This window comes from Epinephelus fuscoguttatus, linkage group LG9 (assembly GCF_011397635.1).
Source record: "Epinephelus fuscoguttatus linkage group LG9, E.fuscoguttatus.final_Chr_v1".
Classification (NCBI taxonomy): Eukaryota; Metazoa; Chordata; class Actinopteri; order Perciformes; family Serranidae; genus Epinephelus; species Epinephelus fuscoguttatus.
In genome coordinates, this window is record NC_064760.1 from 461,364 (window position 1) to 478,138 (window position 16,775).

Here is a 16,775-nt window from a genome sequence, read left to right on the forward strand (position 1 = left end):
CAGGATGTGATGTAACTCCTCGCTGAGCTATTTTGGATGAGCCTGAAGGAAGAAAACCTGTCCTGTCTGTTGAAAGAAACAGAAGCTCAGTAAGTTTAGCTTTTATTCTGATGTTGTAACCAACATGTGTCGACCTCACGTCCTGAGATCACAAACATTCTGCTGCTCTGCTTCGGTTCATCAGCGACTCAGCGGCCCTCAGCTGAAGCAGATCATCAGAACAAGCTTATATTTTATTATATATTCACGTGACTCACACAGTGAACGCTCTGTGCTGTACGTTTGTATCCTGTGAGTAACATCGACCGGCCTCATGTTTGCAATCAGAGGCAGGTTTGCATGCAACCCTGCGGCATTAAGTTAGTGTGCACGGGCAGCCGCTGTGACTCTGACAAGGTCAAAGTTCAGTTCACATTGTTCTGTCATTTCTCATCATTTTACATTCACAGGATCAAAGACTGTCAGTCGAGTTCCTGAGGCTTCTTTTTAAAAATATTAATTTAACATCAGTGTTTGTTATTCAGACTGATGGACGGTAAAACAGCAGCATTACTAAGTGACACACAAACACACACCAGGACACACTAAAGATTCATGATCTCAGACACAGTGATGTAATAACACTGATGAAAACATTATATTTATCTGACAGTCTAACATGTACATGCAAACTGTTGAAATCCTGCGTTTACATTATGAATCACGAGTTCAGCAGAAATGTGTGTTTCAAACAGGCTTGGCATGTTCTGGACCGACAGAAACGTGTCACCACAAGCTGTAAAAGACAAAATAAAAACTTGCAGTGTGTTTTAATGAGGTCTTTATCGAGCAGAGCGATAACTCTGCCCCGCTGTCTACGAGCATGTTACAATTACACAACCACGTCCAGATCTGCTCCCCAGATGGCCGACAGACCCCACCAACATAATCCTAAAACCAGTTTCCTTTCTTGTTTATCCTCCTTTTCCTCCTCCTCTTCTTCTTCTTCACTCTACAGCACTTGGGCACCTGAGGGAAATGTAATTGCATCCTCCTCCTGGCAATAACACAAGCAGAGCGGCCTCATGAATTATTCATGGCGTCTAACATGGAGCGCTGGATTTTAAATTAGAGGTCAGCCTGTGTTCTGGCTCAGGATGCTGTGGGAATTACCTGCTCCACAACATGCACACACGTGTGTGTGTGTGTGTGTGTGTGTGTGTGTGTGTGTGTGTGTGTGTGTAGATGTACAGTGTGTGCATGTGTGTGTTTGCATAAATCACATCATGCACTTGTACGTGTGTGTGTGTGTGTGTGTGTGTGTGTATAGATGTACAGTGTGTGCATGTGTGTGTTTGCATAAATCACATCATGCACTTGTGCATGTGTGTGTGTGTGTGTGTGTGTGTTTGGAGGCCTTTACTGTACGTGCATGCAGAAGTTTATAAATCTGAACTCTGCTGTATTTATGGAGTATACCTGTGTGTGTGTGCATGTGTCTGTGTGTGTGTGGTATCCGTTATCTCCCAGGTGGGATTAAAGCTGAGCTCTGTGTTTGCTGCATAAAACTTTGATGATATTTGCACCTGGGAGCGTCTGTGTCTTTGGCTCGGTGACCTGCCTCCTGTTAGAGCGTCATCAGGTCGCTGTTCTGCTAATCTGTCCAGTCTGCTCAGGTCACACACACACGCACACACACACACACACACACACACACACACAGGAGGTTTGTTCTTTAACACATCTACTTTAGATAATTAGCAGGAAATACAAAACAAAACAATATGTCACCTATGCTATTTATTTCCTTAAAGGCATTAACGCATTGGACGCAGATGTTGAACATGACTCAATATCACAGACTGTTTAAAATAATGGACGCAGCCTCGTGACAGCACTCACTGGCTTGTTGACTTGTGTTTGACAGCCGTCACCATCTTGGATTTTTGGAGGCAAAAGTGATCATATTTGGACAAGAGGGCAGAGCAGACCCTGATGCTAACATGCATTTACACGCATGGTAAACTGTAGAATTACTTGAAAATGAGTCACCATTGGGATTTTGGTTTCCCATATTTTTTTTTTATTATTATTTTTTTAAATATATATTTGGGGCATTTTATAGCCTTTAATGGATAGTACAGACAAGTGTGAAAGGGAGAGAGAGAGGGAGAGACATGCAGCAAAGGGCCACAGGCTGCTGGAGTCGAACCTGGGCCGCTGCGGCAACAGCCTTGTACATGGGGCGCCTGCTCTACCACTACGCCACCGATGCCCCAGGTTTCCCATAACTAATGCAGCACCACCGTGACAAAATAATACAGCAGTGGAGACATATCCACAGGAGATGCGCTGAAGTCTCATTTTAAAGCACTGACATTTGTCAATTAGTGAATGTAGCACAAGGTGACAGTAAAAGCAGAATTCTGTTGATTTAATTTACAGATTGATTGATTGATTGATTGATTGATTGATAAATGCTTCATCTTGTTAATCCTGCACAACTTTGTTCTATTTTAAGAAACACTGTGTTTCATTCACCTACACACACTCACACACACGTGCACACACACTCACACACATGCGCACACTGACATGCTGGTACACCACTACCTTCCTCTCTGGACATGTTTCCATTTCTTCAGCCTGAGTTCACAGATAAAGCCGGTGTGTATCTCTGAGCAGAGAGCAGCTATACGTCTGTCTGTCAGACCTGAACACAGAACATGAAGTGCCGCAGGACACGCAGATAAAACACCTGTACATTCATCCAGCAGCCGCTCTGGTGTCTCAGCTCACTTGGCAGGGCAGCAGCTTCTCATGCAGTGTCTCCAAGTTGATTCGTGCTTCAATAAATTATTCAAACTGCTCGAGTTTGACTCTTGAACCAAGCGAGCATGCATACAGTTTGACAGGATAAGTTTTAAACTGATCCGTGGAGTCCCTGCAGGCTGCAGACTTTACTCAACCTTCACCATCACTCTGTTTCCATGGAGCCACAGTCCCAGCTGGACGAGGACATCTAACGGGCCTCCTGTCCTTGTCCCAGTATACAAGCACGGGAGGGGAATCCATTTATTGAGCCAAGTATGTGCGACTCCTCTACGATAGGTGGAGATATGCCCCCTTTCAGCTTGTTAGTATTGGACCTTTTTCCTGTTGACCTATTACGTCACAGACCAAACAATGGACAAACAAGTTAGTTACGGTTAGCTAGCAGCTAACTGCTACCATGGTGGACAACTTTACAGCTCTGTACATTTGGTCCGTCCAAAAAGTCACGGCTCTGGATGTAGATTTCTCCATGTTGTTACCGGCTTCTTCTTCTCTTACACATTTAATGCTGTTGGACTTCCGGGTCAAAGCCCGGGGCGGAAACTGTGGAGCATGCTCAGAGCGCCTCGGCCAGTTTGGGTCTGATTGACTGTATACATGCAGGAGTCACATGATCTGGGTGTGTTAGTCCCACTGTGACACATTCACTTCAAACATTTCCTCCAAATGAAAAAACAAGTTACGTTAAAACATCATTTATAAAAGATGAGGTCAATTTTGCTTTTGACTTGTCTGTGATGAGGACAGCCTCACTGAACATGCAGTCTGTCATTTTCTGCCACCAGGAGTTTATAAGGATAAAAAAAATTTTTTAAAAAAATGCTGGCCCAATGCCATCAGTGCAAGTTTCTCCTGGTTAGAATTCCTTCAGTGTTTACTGATCAGCCAACAGTATCCTCACTGCGACCTCACATGTCTACGTTTGGTCATGTTTCCACGTCCACACAAAGATGACAGGTGTGCAGGAATGACTCAAACAGGGAAGGACTAATTAGACTGATACAGTTTGCATATAGGCTCTTTCAAAATAAAAGCACTACCTCAGTACAACACCACCAACTGATGATTTTTTTCCTTCAACAACAATCCTTCAACGATTGGCATTACAGTCTTACAGGAAGTGAACACCGGCCTCCCGGGTGAAAGTCGGTGGTTATTGGACCCACATAGCGACCAGCTGTGTATCATGCTGATGTGAAAGCATAGCTTTTTTCTCAGTGTCTGACGCCAGAGGTCAATGACCAAAAACCAGAGTTCAACGACTTTGGAGTGAGACAAGGTCAGGAGGTTTTTACCAAGAGCTGAATTATCCACAGAGGTGTCTTCTCTCTAAAACAAACAGATCAGCTGATTTAAACAAAAAAAAAAAAAAAAAAAAAAAAAAACGACTTAAGAAAGACGTGTCACGTTAAAAATCTGACGCTATCTGGCACGTCTGCAGCCGAGCTGCCGCTGACATTTCTACATTTTTCTTCTCTGATAATTTTATTGGCGTCCGATGACAAACAAATCTTCATCTGGTGAAAACAACCAGGAAGTAAAAAGTGTGTTGTAAAAACGTGTCTTCAGACTGGATAAAAACTTAATTTATGACAGCTTCTTGCGGACGACCACGACCCTGACGTCTGCACAAAGAGGATGCGACCTCACTGACAGACCAGATGGCACGGTCTGTGTCCATGAATGAAACGACAGATTCCTCTGGGTGTGAACTTTGTTGGGAGCATGATGAACAAACACAACTCAACATGGAACAAGCTGTTTTAAGACATTTAAAGAAAAAGAAAAGTTCCAGATTATATCTTTAAATAAACATTAGATATAAGTGCAGAGATCTGATTGGTCGGATGTGATTGTTAAACAGTTTGTCCCAAACAAATCAAACTGCATTATGAACACTCAACTCATCTGCCCTCATTAACATCCACCTGCATGTATGGATTCTGTGTCTCTGATATTTCTCACCTCCTCCTCCTCCTCCTCCTCCTCCTGTATCTCTGCTGTATTTTCTGCTCCTCCCCCTTGACGGAGCAGGCAGCGTGTGTGAAGTGCGTCGTCAGGCCCTCCTGCTGCTCGTCGATCATGATTTTCCTGGTAGAGCTCTCAATAACTCAGCAGGCCCTCATGCACCATGAGAGCGCAATTAGGTCGACTGACAACTGCATTTTTCTCCTCAGGAATAAAGTGGCGCGACCCATTGGTATTAATCTCAGTGGAGAGTTTGACTGATATAATGAACGGATGGTTTCCCGCTGAGCTCGGCGCCGCTGCACGCTCGCCTGCTTTTCTTTAACCTCCAGCGAGGAAGAGGATCTGAGAGGAATGAAGAGTTTGGAAAGTGGGTCAGCTGAGCTTAAAGGTTGGAGCTCACCACCGTAAAGGTCACCGGCTCTGTTTTTTAAATGTCCGAGACATGAACATGGAGGATAGAAAATGTGACGGGGGTGAAGGTGTCGCTTTGGAAGGAAGAGTTCCATCATGTTTGATATTTACCTCCAACCTAACGGACTTTAACCCTTCGAACTCAGGAATGATTTCCTCTCCCGTGTATTTATTTGTATTTACAGGCTCAGGGCTCCGTCAGTCCATGTCTCAGCTCAGACAAGATCAGCATTCACAGGAAGTTTGTCCATATTTGACCTCACGATTAACGTCCAACATCAACACCAGTGAAGATGTGGGTGTTTAGTCCCACACCATAAAATGTTCCACAGACTGGGGATCCCTCAGGGTCACTACCAGACTCCTTCAGAAATGATTTGTTCATGATCACATTAGTGAACTTCAGTATCTGCACGAAACAAGACTAGAAGCCTCTGATAATATTAAACATGTCTGACTTTGTTTGAACATGGAGAACATGTTTCTGGTTTAGGAACAGAAACATGGTGAGGACGTGCCTCAACATGACTCAGAGATGTGAACACGTGACTTCAGGGGAAAGTCCCATCCTCCACCCCAACCTGCCTCCTTACAGACACTCAGGACTGCTTCCTGTTTACTGCCGTCAGCTCATTGGTCACATGATCACAGCCTTTCAAAATAGGAATATATAAGAAACGTGTGAGTGTCATGACCACCTGAGAGTAAAGAAGGAGGATCACAGGACACTGACTGACAGAAAACTCTCCTGATTTTATTCAGACGTCGTAAATTTGTCTGTGACAGTGAAACTGATTAAAAAGTGGTTTGGTGTGAGGCCGATGGGAGTGTTGCATCATGTAAAGCTACATTAGCTGCATTCGTCCTTGTTAACTCTGAATGTCCTTTAGTCCAGAATGGACATGGATGGACATTAGAAAGAATGAATGAAGCTGTTTCCAGCTGAACGTGAACATCATCTCCTTTCTGTTCATGATGCTATAATGATGTAAGAGTAACAGAAACATGGATTCTTCTCTCCAGCGGAGTTGATTGTAAAATGTGAGTGTGTGTGTGTGTGTGTGTGTGTGTGTGTGTGTGATGCAGACGATTCTGTCTCAGATGTTCTACAGCAGGAACATATTGTTTTGTCCTCCTGAGAGCAGCCATTGTTTTCTGTCCCTCAGAATGACATTTTGTTTTGGACATTAGAAAGAATGTGAAGCTGTTCAGTGACACTGTATGAACTCATCTCCTTTCTGTTCATGAACTCTAATGATTTTAGAAATTACATGGATTTCCAACCACAGAGGAGTTCCTGTTTCTTTTGTGCTGCTGTGTGTGTGGTGTGTGATGTTGAATGTGAGCTGTGGAGTTAAAGAATTAATCTGGATATTTCTACTTTGCAGGATTGTCATATTGTTTTGTCCTCACTGAGAGCAGCCATTGTAGACACCTCCACAGATTCATGGTTTTGACCAACCATGCCTCACTGTTTGCATTTACACCTCCACAATGACAGTGGGTCATAATGACTGAGAGGGATCACTGCTGTTTGAGTCTACACACAGGTTTTAGTTTGTCTTTAACCTTTTCAGTCTTTTTCTGTCTTTGTTTGTGCTGTGTTCCTACATCTGCAGCAGACCATAATATGCACCATATTAACAAGGTCTCACCTGACACTGATGTTGAATGTCAGCTGTGGAGTTAAAGAATTAATCTGGATATTTCTACTTTGCAGGATTGTCACTTACAGATTGTAAACACACACCGGTGGAAGTGAAAGTAGACACCGACCACAGATTCACTGGTTTGGCACTCTGCCTCACTGTTTGCATGACTTGTGGGAGGAGCTGTTGATGACTTGTGGGAGGAGCTGTTGATGACTTGTGGAGGTTTTGATGACTTGTAACCTTTTCATGACTTTTTCTGTTGATGACTTTGTGGGAGGAGCTGTACATCTGCAGGAGACCATAATGACTTGTGGGAGGAGCTGTTGATGACTTGTCAAGGTCTCACCTGACACTGCTCGGCCTCCACCACAGCTGATGAGCATGGGAGGAGCTCAAATAGACTTGTGAAGAGCTGTTGATGACTTGTGGTGCAGACTTTGATGACTTTCAGGGAAAAGCTAGTTGAATGACTTGTGGGAGGTGCTGTTGATGACTTGTTGGAGGAGCTGTTGATGACTTGTGGGAGGGGCTGTTGATGACTTGTGGGAGGGGCTGTTGATGACTTGTGGGAGGAGCTGTTGATGACTTGTGGGAGGGGCTGTTGATGACTTGTGGGAGGAGCTGTTGATGACTTGTGGGAGGAGCTGTTGATGACTTGTGGGAGGGGCTGTTGATGACTTGTGGGAGGAGCTGTTGATGACTTGTGGGAGGGGCTGTTGATGACTTGTGGAGGAGCTGTTGATGACTTGTGGAGGGGCTGTTGATGACTTGTGGGAGGAGCTGTTGATGACTTGTGGGAGGGGCTGTTGATGACTTGTGGGAGGAGCTGTTGATGACTTGTGGGAGGAGCTGTTGATGACTTGTGGGAGGGGCTGTTGATGACTTGTGGGAGGAGCTGTTGATGACTTGTGGGAGGGGCTGTTGATGACTTGTGGGAGGAGCTGTTGATGACTTGTGGGAGGAGCTGTTGATGACTTGTGGGAGGGGCTGTTGATGACTTGTGGGAGGGTCTGTTGATGACTTGTGGGAGGAGCTGTTGATGACTTGTGGGAGGGGCTGTTGATGACTTGTGGGAGGAGCTGTTGATGACTTGTGGGAGGAGCTGTTGATGACTTGTGGGAGGGGCTGTTGATGACTTGTGGGAGGGTCTGTTGATGACTTGTGGGAGGAGCTGTTGATGACTTGTGGGAGGGGCTGTTGATGACTTGTGGGAGGAGCTGTTGATGACTTGTGGGAGGAGCTGTTGAAGACTTGTGGGAGGAGCTGTTGATGACTTGTGGGAGGGGCTGTTGATGACGCTGCACGTGCGAGCCACTGGCGGTGGATAAACAGGAAACAGCTGATAGCAGGAATTAGCGAGCAGCTAGTAGCAAGAGGGAAACACAAACCTGACAGACACTGTAAAGATGAGCAACTGGGGAGACAAGGAATTGCGCGCCCTCCTTGTCCTCGCAAACGAAGAGGCCATTAACCATCAGATGACGGGTGATTTGGTGAACACCTGTCCATCACAGTTGGAATGTAATGTTGAGTGTTTCCATGGTAACATGAAGCTGCTTAACCAGCAGAAGATGCAAGTGCTGTTAAGAGCAAATACCAAACTCATTTTTAGCTTAGTGCAAATTACTTCAGTACAGTTTTGGACCTGTCTCTGAACCCTGATCTGATGTCCTCCTCACATTGACTTCTGTCGCAGTAACATTACATTAACCCTGGCTGAGTTTTAATCATGTCCTCACGCTGACATGTGGACTGGAACTCCACATATTAAAGCTGGATGTTGTCACCTTTTCACCCTGTCATCAGCGCAGACTGGGACTCCATCAATGTCTAAACTGTAAATAATCAGACTGCTCTGTAGTTTGATGGTGTGACCTCAGCCAGGTGTGACGTTTGAGACAGTAAGATAAATACAGAGACAGGAGGATCATTAAAGAAGAGAGACAGAGGTGATCTATAGCAGCAGCTAACACCTGCAGCTCATCAGTAATTAGCAGCTTCATGGCTCAGCTCCACCTCACTGTGACCACCAGGTGCGTTTGTCTCTTTCTTCATGGTGGAGACAACTTTTTAAACCTTTCACTTTGACACATCATCACAGCAACAATCTGCTGATGAAATAAATGTGACCCAAAGCACAGGAGGTTGACTCACGTATTTTATAATGAATGAGGAGGGTTCAGTCTCTGTGATCTGAGGATCTGTGGACAGGAAATCAAGCCATCATTTGATTTCTTAAGTAAAACTGATGAAAACTTTATTAAACAAACATGAACTGTCTGAAACAATTCAGTTACAACGATCTTCACTCAGATAATAAACTCTTTAAATCTCATCTTAGTTTGTTTGAGTTCTTTGCTGTGGACTCTGATGAGTTTTAAGATCCTGATAACTTTGTTTAATCTGACGTGATTCTGATTTCACTGATTTAATGAGCGTTTGCTTGATCCCAGTTTGTATCGTCTTGTTGTATGATGTTGTGAGACACACTGTGCTGTGAGCTCAGCTGCTGAATACAAAATCAGCTCATCGCTCCATCTCCGGCTGCTCACCTGAGGAAACTCCTGCTCTGCCCGTGAGCCGCTGGAAGCAGAAAACAGGAAGCTGCAGGTTATTCTGACATTTCAACCAACCGTGGAGAGAAGCAGCCGGGCGTCTCAAGGACAGCAGGACTGACACGCAGGACAGAGAGGAGGACGAGCGGGGCCGAGGGACGGAGACATGAAGACAGACAGACAGACGGACAGGGAGGGGGAGGTGATGGAGACAGAGGGCTATGAGAGGACAGAGACAGAGGGACAGAGGGACAGAGGGACAGCAGCAGTACAATTCATAAGTGTGGATAAATTAAACAGATTGCCAAGGCTGTGTGTGTGTGTGTGTGTGTGTGTGTGTGTGTGTGTGTGTGTGTGTGTGCGCGCGTGTGTGTGTGCACGTGTGTTGTAGGGGAGGGGACTATGTGATGATGCCAGGTGAGCATCGAAGAAAGTGGACACTCAGCAGCTTCACCTTGTTAGATGCAGGTCAGTGAGTGGGGAACTGCCCATTGGTTTGACATCCCATTGTTCCGAAGTCCATTCCGAAATCATCATGATGCCCTGTGGTTAAGGTCTGGTCAGGTTTAGGTACAAAAACCTCTTGGTTAGGGTCAGGAAAAGATCATGGTGTGGGTTAAAATGACAAAGAAAGTGACAAACACATAAGCCGTGAGCCTGCTCCACCTCAAGCCGGTCGCGGCGCACCATACGCCCGCCGCGAGCCATTCAGCACCGCAGACAGTCGGACTAATGGGATGTTGAACCAATGGGCTGTCGAACCAATGACATGGACCCAGTGAGCGAAGCTAACAGCTAACAGCTAACAGCTGACAGTGTCTTCTACAGCTTCTTACCTTCAACTTTTTACCTTGTGTAATAAAATCTGACCTCAAACATGTGTGTGTTTGTGTGGCAGCGGAGCCTCTATTTACTTTTCCCTTCAGTTTCCCCACGTTTCCTTTTTTCCCTCAAACCAGTACTTTTTCACTTTGGGTGGATGAATCTTTGCGCTGCCACATAGAGCAAGTTTTGCATCTGTTTCTACTCACTTGCATCTTTTCACTGACTTTGTATTAAATCACTACGTCTAACATTTGTATTAAGTTCAGTTTGAGCACAGGTCTGTGTAAAATAATGGACATAGCCGTTATTTTATGGAGCCCTGTGTCCGTATTACCGGGAACGTTTATCCCAGGGTGCTGGAAAAGAGGCTCCGGCTGACTGTTGAACCTCACACTCAGGAGGTGCAGTGTGTACTCTGTCCTGGTTGTGGAACAGTGGAGCAGCTCTTTACCTTTTGAACCCTCCTCAAGGACGCCTCAGCCTCACTGACTGTTGGAGACATTCTGTAAAAGTCGAGACATGTAAATTTCAATATTCTGATGTTAATTAAAAAAAAGTTGAAGGCACATTTATGTTGATTTGTTGAAACTTGTACTGAAGTGTTTTATAATGAGCTGTGTTCTCTGTCTGTCAGTGTGGGTGTTCCTGCTGGAGTGAAGGAGAGCCCAAGAAACTGGATAAACCTCAACAGTCAGCAGAGGGCTGGAGGAAGGATAAGATCCATGAGAGACGTCCACAGAGACACCTGGGATGTCTTGTCACAGGACACATAAACACAATCATTTAAAGAAGAAGCAGTTGAAGTTGTGACTGACCAACAGGACAAAGTCTCAGAAAACACAGCTCCAGTGTTTAATGAGAAACGGTGAGTGGGTCGGGACTCGCTCGTTTTTGACCAAGAAAACTCTGTTTAGTCAAACTGCAGATGGCTTTAAGACCAAAAACATCCTGTCACGACACACACATACACACACACACACACACACACACACACACACACACACACACACACACACACACACACTGAAGACATGAGCAGGAACAGTCTGCCCGTCGTGGATCTATTCTTAGCTTTAGTGTCTGTCTCGTCTGTTTGTGTTTTCCCTGTCACACACTCGACCCATGTGACCTCACTAATTGGCTCTTCACTGATAACGTGTCACACTCTGTCATCATCACAGGCTTTCTAAATAAAGATGATGAAACACAGGCAGCTTCACAGGGATTTTATATTCGTGTATTTTGTTCCTCACAGAGTTAGGAGCCAACAGGTCATGAGGAGGTCAGAGGTCATCCTCAGTGATCAGAGCAGGACACCAGCTGCTGGAGTAACGTGAGGAAGAAGTCTTCTTCGTGGTTACACAAACTGCAGGTGCTGATACTGAAGTCACTTCAGTCTCTTTCCCTCTGAACTACAAACCCACCAACATCTGGCCTCTGTTGTTAGTGGGCAGGTTAAAATCAGACTTCACTCAGAGACAGGTGAGTCTGCAGGAGTCACAGGTAGTTATCACCTGCAGCTTCAACAACTTGATCTCACAAAAATACGTGAAATGACCACGACCTCTTAACACTGCATTCTGTGGTGGCAGCACGTAATGGGTTGAAATTACGTGCCAATGTAAAGTCAATTAGGATCCTCTCCCGTGGTGGACACACGGATTCCCTGATTCAACGTCACGTCAACCTTGTTTTCCTCAATGATATCTTTACATTCCTGTACACACACAAAAACACGGAAGTGTCCTTGATAACTCAACAATATGACAGGTTAATGTCAAGGCCATAAAATAAAATAAATGTATTTTGCCAGCAGATAGCGTAGGGCTTTAAGAGCATTGTGCTGTGGGCGGATGGGGCGCGTTCCACTACTGTTTTGTATCTACTGTCTGCCGTCTGTGGGCTTCATTCCATTTCAACTTGCCATCCATCTGTCCTAACTGAATCCAAACGCTACTAATAAATAAATAAATAAATAAATAAGAAGAAAAAAATAAGGCTGAGCACGGAAGAACCAGAGAGGAAACACCATCACATGGAGGGAGGTGGCCGCCCCCGGCAACCCGGCCACCCTCCACTCCACCAGGGGAGAGTGGACCCCAAGCCAGCGCCACAGAACCATCATTTGTGTCCAAAAAATGAAAAAAATCTAAACTTTGTCGTAGAGCTAACCCAAATACATCATTGGAAAGGTCTCATCCTGGAGAGTAACATATGTCAGTATGAAGATTCTACATGGCTCCTGGTTTCAGCCATTGACCTTTGAACCTTGACCTCAGTGCATGTTTGAGGGCTTGAACTCAGCAACTAAAGGGGGTACAGACATTCATTTTTTTCAATTCAATTCAATTTTATTTATAAAGCCCAGTATCACAAATCACAATTTGCCTCACAGGGCTTTACAGCATACAACATCCCTCTGTCCTTATGACAGAGGGATGTCATAAGGACAGGCTCCCATTAAGAATGCATGTCAGTCATTCTTCCAAATTTGAGATCTTTGGTTCCAACCGCCGTGTCTTTGTGAGACGCAGAAAAGGTGAACGGATGGATTCCACATGCCTGGTTCCCACTGTGAAGCATGGAGGAGGAGGTGTGATGGTGTGGGGGTGTTTTGCTGGTGACACTGTTGGGGATTTATTCAAAATTGAAGGCACACTGAACCAGCATGGCTACCACAGCATCCTGCAGCGACATGCCATCCCATCCGGTTTGCGTTTAGTTGGACCATCATTTATTTTTCAACAGGACAATGACCCCAAACACACCTCCAGGCTGTGTAAGGGCTATTTGACCAAGAAGGAGAGTGATGGAGTGCTGCGGCAGATGACCTGGCCTCCACAGTCACCGGACCTGAACCCACTCGAGATGGTTTGGGGTGAGCTGGACCGCAGAGTGAAGGCAAAGGGGCCAACAAGTGCTAAACACCTCTGGGAACTCCTTCAAGACCGTTGGAAAACCATTTCAGGTGACTACCTCTTGAAGCTCATGGAGAGAATGCCAAGAGTGTGCAAAGCAGTAATCAGAGCAAAGGGTGGCTATTTTGAAGAAACTAGAATATAAAACATGTTTTCAGTTATTTCATCTTTTTTTGTTAAGTACATAACTCCACATGTGTTCATTCATAGTTTTGATGCCTTCAGTGAGAATCTACAATGTAAATAGTCATGAAAATAAAGAAAACGCATTGAATGAGAAGGTGTGTCCAAACTTTTGGCCTGTACTGTATCTAATATCTAGTAAAGCCAAACTAGTTATTACACTGCACCTAGATGAACTATGTCAAGAAAAAAAGCAAGGATGATGGTTAATTTCAGATATTTTAGCAAGTTCTCTAGAAACTGTGTTTTTGGGACTGAATATTTAAATACATCAAATATCTAGTACAGCTGAATTATCATGTTATTATTATTATTATTATTATTATTATGTTATTATTATTATTATTATTATTATTATTATTATTATTGGTGGGAAATTGTAACAGAGGAATATATTTGTCGTTTTAATATCAAGAACACTTTGGTGTTTTTGTGTGTATACAGGATGTTGTTGAATCAGGGAATCTATGTGTCCACCATGAAAAAGGACCCTAATTGACTTTACATTGGCATTGTTTCCATGGTTTCCACGGAATGCGGTGTTAAGAGGTCGTGGTCATTTCACGCAGCAAACGATGTGGGTTTCGTTAATAATTGGCAAACTTTCTGGGGAAAACCTGGTCTTATTAGGAGAGATGGCATTCATCCCACTTTGGATGGAGCTGCTCTCATTTCTAGGAACCTGGCAAACTTTATTAGTAATTTAAATCCCTGACAACCCAGAGTTGAGACCAGGACTCAGAGTCGCAGTCCTAAACGCCTCTCTGAGCTTCTAGTTCAGTTACCCAGCCATAGTTTTAATAGTTTTATACAAACGGTGTCTGTCCCCCGACCACCTAAATTATCTAAATCTAAAATTAAACAAAGAGGAGTTGTGCATAACAACCTCATAAAAATTAAAACCTCTTCTGTGACAGAAAGACAAAACAGGAGAATTAAATGCGGACTGTTAAATATCAGGTCTCTATCGTCTAAAGCAGTGTTAGTAAACGAATTAATATCAGATAATCATATTGATTTACTCAGTCTCACTGAAACCTGGCTGTGTCAAGATGAATATGTCAGTCTAAATGAGTCCACTCCTCCCAGTCATAATAATACCCACATTCCTCGAGGCAGCGGCCGAGGAGGGGGAGTTGCAGCCATTTTTAACTCTAGTCTGTTAATCAGCCCTAAACCTAAACTAGATTATAATTCATTTGAAAGCCTCGTTCTTAGTCTTTTACATCCGACCTGGAAAACCTCGCAGCCACTTTTATTTGTTATAGCGTACCATGCTCCTGGCCCGTATTCTGAATTTGTATCTGAATTCTCAGAGTTTTTATCCAGTTTAGTTCTTAAATCAGATAAAGTTATTATTGTAGGCGATTTTAACATTCATGTCGACGTTGATAATGACTCCCTGGCTACCGCGTTTATCTCATTATTAGACTCCATTGGCTTCAGTCAGGGTGTACATGAACCCACTCACTGTTTTAACCATACCCTCGATCTAGTTCTGACGTATGGAATTGAAATTGATAATCTAAAAGTCTTTCCACAGAATCCCTCGCTATCGGATCATTATCTGATTACTTTTGATTTCTTTTTACTCGATTACATGCCACTCAGCAACAGTTACTATACTAGATGTTTATCAGATAGTGCTGTCGCAAAACTTAAGGAAAAGATTACTCCGTCATTAAATTCAATACCAAGTCCCTCAGTAACAGAGGTTTCCTGTACCGACTTTAACCTCTCCCGAATTGATCATTTTGTTGATAGCACCGTAGGCTCGCTACGAACAACGCTCGACTCTGTAGCTCCTCTTAAAAAGAAGTTAAAAAAGCAAAGAAAGTTCGCTCCTTGGTATAACTCTCAAACCCGTAAGTTAAAACAAATATCGCGAAAATTTGAAAGGAATTGGCGATTAACCAAACTGGAAGAATCTCGTTTAATCTGGACAGACAGTCTCAAAACTTATAAGAGGGGCCTCCGCAATGCCAGAGCAAACTATTACTCAGCATTAATAGAAGACAATAAGAACAACCCCAGGTTTCTTTTCAGCACTGTAGCCAGGCTGACTGAGAGTCAGAGCTCTATTGAGCCTTGTATTCTTTTAGCCCTTAGCAGTAATGATTTTATGAGCTTTTTTAATGACAAAATTCTAACTATTAGAGGCAAAATTCATGACCTCCTGTCCTCACATAGTACCTATCTAACCTCAAACACAGCTGTAAAACCTAATATATATTTAGATTGCTTCTCCCCAATTTCTCTTCAAGAATTGACCGCAGTGATTTCTTCATCTAAATCATCAACGTGTCTCTTAGACCCCATCCCAACTAGGCTACTTAAGGAGGTCTTACCTTTAGTTAACACTCACATATTAGATATGATCAATATATCCTTATTAACAGGCTATGTACCACAGTCTTTTAAGGTAGCTGTAATTAAACCTCTACTAAAAAAGCCCACCCTGGATCCAGAGGTGTTAGCCAACTATAGACCAATATCTAATCTTCCCTTTATGTCAAAGATCCTTGAGAAAGTAGTCGCAGACCAGCTGTGTGATTTTCTCCATGATAATAATCTATTTGAGGAATTTCAGTCAGGATTTAGAGTGCATCATAGCACTGAGACAGCACTAGTTAAAATTACAAATGACCTTCTGATTGCTTCAGACAAAGGACTCGTCTCTGTACTTGTTTTATTAGATCTTAGTGCGGCGTTTGACACAACTGACCATCAAATTCTACTGCAGAGACTGGATCACTTAATTGGCTTAAAAGGTTCAGCACTGAGCTGGTTTAAATCTTATTTATCTGATTGTTTTCAATTTGTTGACGTTCGCAATGAACCATCCTTACGTACTAAAGTTTGTTTTGGAGTTCCGCAAGGTTCTGTGCTCGGACCAATCCTGTTTACTCTATATATGCTTCCTTTAGGTAACATCATTAGAAATCACTCTATAAATTTCCATTGTTATGCGGATGATACTCAGTTGTATTTATCAATGAAGCCAGAAGAAAGTAATCAATTAACTAAACTCCATAACTGCCTTAAAGACATAAAAACTTGGATGAGCACCAATTTCCTGATGTTAAATTCAGACAAAACTGAAGTTATTGTTCTTGGCCCCAAACAACTCAGAGACTCTTTATCTGATGACATAGTTTCTCTAGATGGCATTGCTCTGGCCTCTAGCACTACCGTAAGAAACCTCGGAGTGATATTTGATCAAGATTTGTCTTTTAATTCTCATTTAAAGCAAACCTCACAGACTGCATTTTTTCATCTGCGTAATATTGCGAAAATTAGGCCTATCCTGACCCGAAAAGATGCAGAAAGATTGGTCCACGCTTTTGTTACCTCTAGGCTGGATTACTGTAACTCTCTATTATCAGGTAGCTCTAGTAAGTCCTTAAAAACTCTCCAGCTAATTCAGAATGCAGCAGCACGTGTAC